The following is a 5588-nucleotide window of genomic DNA, read 5'->3' on the forward strand; positions in this document are numbered from 1 at the left end:
AGATGTCAAAAATTAAAGATGTGTGTGCTGTGGTAGAATAGGGTATGCAGTTTGCAACTCTTTCTGAAGTACTGGGTATACTTGCAATTTTTCTTACAGAGAGTTAATAATCTATACTTTTAACTTCCATAAATGTGCCAAATAGTACAATTTTTTATGCTAACAATGTTATAAATGGTGTGTTTAATGTTAAATCAGTTTTAAACGTTTAGCCTTGACAGAATAGTGAGTATTGCATATAATAATTTTTCCAAAAGTTTTTTTTTCTTAAAAAAAAAAAAGAGCACTTCTTCCCTTGCGGCTTCAAAATTTCAAGAAATTTACATTTCTAGGAGGGGTGGATGGGAAATGGTACTGGTGCTGTTGCTTCCCACTCAAGAGTACCCAAAGGGGCCAGCATAAATGTGGTTCCTCCACCTTCACAAGGAAGAGGAAAAAAGCTGCTGCACTAGGAAAAGATAAGAAAGTGATCACAGCAGCATAGGAGGAGGATCAGAAAACTGCTTTTTAAAATTGCTTAGAGAATTACTATCAACCCTTTACTGACCTGCAAGTAAAATGTATATGGCCAAAGGCTGTTAAAATCTTGAAAAAAGTAATATGTAAACTATAAAGATTAGTGTAAAAAAAGCAAAAATAAAAACAAATTTGATTTTTTTAAAATATAGGGAGCAAAATAAGATAGCCTAACCCTAAAAACAAAAATCAAGCTATGATAGAGTAGGCCTCAAAATGGTTTTGGCGCAACTTTTCAAAGCAGCGAGACCATGCAAGTAACATAAAGATCTACATCATCTAGGAGAAATGTTTCTTCTCCAATGAAGCCAGGTCAAGGCAAGTTAAGATTGCAGCAAGCACCCCCAAGGGATGATTCAGTGAGTGGTCTGATGGAAAAGACTGAAACCAACTCAGTAATGTTCTGTCCAGACCCACCTCACCTTCCAAGCGCCTCAGCAGTATTGCATGATTTACAGTATTAAAGGATGTTGGCAGATTTAGCTACTGTAAATATGCAATGAATTGGGCTATACTTCATGAAAGCTGATGACACAAGTCATTAGTCTTTAAGATGCCACAAGATCACTTTTGGTTTATCTGGGAATCAACATCATTGAATATGGGGAACTTGCAACACAGTCCTATGTGTTTTACTCTAAAATAAGTATAACTTTAAAGTTCGAAAACTGGTCTGCTCTGATCATGTGTTGGAAAAGGAACAGATTCACATTCCTCCTTCCTGCCTCCCCATAATTAGGTCATGAATTCCATTGGGAGGGGGGAATGCATGCTCGCAGCTGTGCATATGGATGGATGTTTCTGGATGAAGGCCTGTGGCTGCTAGACTTGGAGGAAGTTGGGGAGTTGAATTTCAAAGGCTTCAACTGACACCTTCCTTTGGTTTGGAATAGGGACCCCTCAGGATCACACAAAGAAGGTCTTGGGAGAATTAATCGTTGCTCACACGCAGGTCAGTAATTCCTGCTAGAAGTGACCTTTCTTCACCAAATTCCCGCAAGGCTCTGCAGGTACATCACCACCTTGTTCAACAGTTTCAAAAGCTGAATAATCTTAAAGGATTATTATTCTCATACTCATCACCAGCAAGTATGGCTGACCAAAACTAGCAGTACAGAAGGGATTACTTTCCTGTGCAGTAATTCCATAAACTATTCTCAGTCAATACTGAAGACTATAACAGGAAAAAATCCTGTATCAGTGAGTCAGACACAAGCATGGCGAAATAGTAAGAAGCAGACTGCAGCAGAATGGTAAAGGTGAAATCCAGTAACTTTTTAAAAAATAGACATCACTTTTTTCATATCTCACAAATTTTATTGTCATCTTGCTTTGTCTTTTTTTAGTCCCAAGTATCTAAGTAAACAGCCTTTGTGTACTGCTTGCCTTTGTCTATTGTATATTTGAAAATAGCATTGACACCAAAAATTGTATAATGTTATTGACTAAGCATTCTAAATACTTTAAAATTCTACAATCACTATAAAACCATTAACATTGTTGGCAAAGTTTACACATCCTAAAAAAATACTAATATTTAACTATTCCCAAACACATCTGTGTATGTTGTAAATGAATTTCTGGATCCATCAAGGTCAATCATTCACATAATTCCTATTTGTTTCAAAGTTGAAGTGTAATTATATATAATCCAGGGTTTTTTAAAAAATAAGTGACAATGCTATAATTTGTGGAATCACAGAAAACTTGGATTCACAGCTTGTTTCAACTAAAAAGTTTTTTTAAAACACTAAAAACACCTAAAATGTGGTTTGAGATTACTACAACCAAACAAAGCATGCTTAAATATGAAAGGGAAATCAGCCGCAGAAATAATTCTTAGGAGAGAAATAAAATTTTAAAATAGTCACTCACTACACCAATAACATGGATCCCATCACCCAATCATACCCTTTACTCCCTTTCAAGTCCTTGCAACTCTGTGTAGCCTGGTCCACTCACAGGCTTTGTCCAGAAATGATTAAAAGATTTTTATTCCTGTAGCAAAGTATTTAATTAATAAAGGCTAAAGAAATATTTAAAACCTGTTTTCTCGCAACACGTTCTTTTTTGTATTCTTTCTATTGCATCAATATTCTACTGAACTTTAAAAGATTGATAGGATATTTTTATAACCAGTTGAAAGAGTGAGCCAGAATTTCTGGCATGTTAATAATTTACTTATGTATGATGTTCAGATTTGTAATGACCTTTCTTTCCCAACCAGAAATATTATCCTGTATTTATTACTGCTATCAATACTAAACATATAGCACCAAATACTAATAGCACTTCTCAGGCTAAGCACATGCTACAGGAGGTGAAAGCTGCTCTCTTCTCTCCGAGGGGAGGGGTGTCCACAGCAAAGCCCACTGCAATTGACTGCATGCACTCTTCTAAACTAATGCTATTTGTTAACATGCTCAAGATGACTGACGGGCGGGGTGGGGGAGTATGATTCATATCCATTTTTTTTCATAAACTTTGTACTCTACTAGAGTTACATCTAAGCAACTCTACAATGCTTCATCCTATACCCTGGATAAGAGTGAAAGCTGTCAGTACACTATATTGCTCATTATGATTGAGGTGGCTTCAGTTATTCACAACTCAACAGGGCTCAAGAGGCCGAGAGCCCCACTGTTGATTAATTCAGTAGATGTGAATATAAAAGAACAGCTAGGTCAGTGATACGTGGTGGCTCTGAAATAGAGATGGGCACAAACCACACAAAAAACCAAACCATGAGGTTTGTGAGTTTTCATGAACCAGGAACCACGAACTGGCATGAACTGGGGCAAGTTTACATACCAGTTTGTGGTTCGTGGGATTTAAATGCCCCTTACCAGCTGCTTAGCAGCGGCAGGGAAAAGGGCATTTGACAGTTTAAAGGGCCCTTTCCTGCCTTGCAAGTGGCAGGTCCCTTGGCAGGCGGTGAGGGGGGATTCCCCCCCCGTCACCTGCCAGCTGATAGGTTAAAAGTTTATATGGCCATTTCCCTGGGGAAATGGCCATTTAAACTGCCCCTTTAATATGACTCAAACGAACCAGTAGACCACTGGTTTGCAAACCGTGAACCGGTCTGGTTCATGCATTTTTGGGGGTCGTAATTCGATTCGTGCCCATCTCTGCTCTGGAGCCTCATGTGGCTCTTTGATATGCTCCCTATAGTTCTTCCAGGCACTGCTCTGTGATGTGGTACCAACCCCATGTTTGAGGAAAATAAGCAAACCCACTACTTGATTGGACATATGTTGGCAGGTTGTTCCCAGCTTGAAGCAACTGCCACCAGGGGGTCTAGAGAACGTGCAAGCTGCAAGCAAACCAGAATGTTGTAGTGGTTAGAATGTCAAACAAGGATCTGGGAGACCCAGGTCCAAATCCCCACTCTGCGATGGAAGCTTGCGGGGCCATTCACCTTGGGCCACTCACATACTCTCAACCTAACTTACCTCATAGGCTTGTTGTGAGGATAAAATGGAGGCAAGGAGAAGATGTAAGCTGCTTTGGGTCCCCATTGAGGGGAAGGCAGGGTATAAACAAAGAAAATAAATAAAACAAGCCTCTCTGAGCCAAGGTCTTGTGAAAGGGAGGGAAATATATGGCCCTTCTTCTCCAAAAATCCTCACCGTTCACAGCCTCCATGCTCTCATCCTAGTTTCCTGATGGCAAACTGGAGAAGACAAAGCTGGCTTCAAAGAACAGAGGGTAAATAAATCACCACCTGGGAAAACAGCAAGCTAGCCACAGCGGGGTAGCAATGGTTTTACTCCCTCTTCTCCACTGCCAGCTTGCTCTCCTCTGGGCACCTTAGTAATCTCACTTGCCTAAGCTGCTTCGCCTCATGCTGAGGAGAGAGCAAGAAGAGAGGGAAATCCTTTCCCTCATTCCAGGGTTGGCTTAGGTTCAGCAGTGGTGAAGAGAGAGAATCCTGCATGCTTGGAGAGTCTCTGGTAATTTTAAAAAGTTGCTGGGTAAGCACACAGGGCATACAGTTGTCATGTGGCTCTTTTAGTTGATGGCAATTGTGAATGTGGCTTTCCACAAGCTACAGAGAGAGTACCACTGATCTAGACAATATATATATCTAATCCCTTCACATTACACATGCTTCAGTAACCTATACCTGATAGTCTGCACATGTGAGATGCCTAAGTGTAACTAATCATCAGCTCCCTTAGAGGCTGCTTCACACATGCCTATGATCACTTTAACTCCCCTAAGTTGATGTTTTTCAATGATCTAAAATTGCCTCCATTGAAAAGTATAGTGCTATAGTTGATACCAGCTTTTGATCTGGGATGGTTTATTCACACATGCAAGTTGTCACTTGATATGGCAATCATCAAGTGATGAAAATGCATGTATGAAGCAGCCAAAAATACAATTATATTTGCTTTTAAGGGAACTCGCATTAGAGATGCATTTTACATGATACTGTAGGGATGCTGTGCAAGTGTCGGCTCCTGACCACATTTGTATGCAACCCCCCAGGTACTCAAGTGAGAATATAATGGGAGGAGCCAACATGCACACAGCCACCCTCTACTCCAAGAATTCTGTTTCCTACATGGAAGTATATTCACAGTTAAGGTTACTGTAACATTCCTAAACATGTTAGCTTTGAAGTAGCTCCCACTGAGTTAGATGGGACTTATGTTCTGGCCCAAAAACAAATCATTGGACATTAAACAGGATTGTGAGAAATACAATGACAGAATTGTACTCCTTCTGCTGTACCAACTAGTATTAGTCATTACAGGTGACCAGCTAATAGTCTACATGGACCACTAGCCAGTTGCAGTGTAGCAGTTCTTAAGATCCTATATTATCTTTTCTAAAGCCAAACAAATCAGCTTTCAATGAGTGGTGGTGGGTCTGGCAAAGAGAAAGGGGAAAGTAGCATCTAAACTTTGATAAGAATGCTTCAATGAAGGCAAGGATTAAAAGAGAATCCTTTCTTTATCCTTTCAGTTTTGAAAAGTGGAATTCTGTGTCAAGCACTCATGCATTTCCATATCTAAAATGAAATAAAATTTGTAGCCACAGAGCACCAAATAGATGATGGTGCT

This window comes from Eublepharis macularius, chromosome 2, assembly GCF_028583425.1.
Source record: "Eublepharis macularius isolate TG4126 chromosome 2, MPM_Emac_v1.0, whole genome shotgun sequence".
NCBI lineage: Eukaryota > Metazoa > Chordata > Lepidosauria > Squamata > Eublepharidae > Eublepharis > Eublepharis macularius.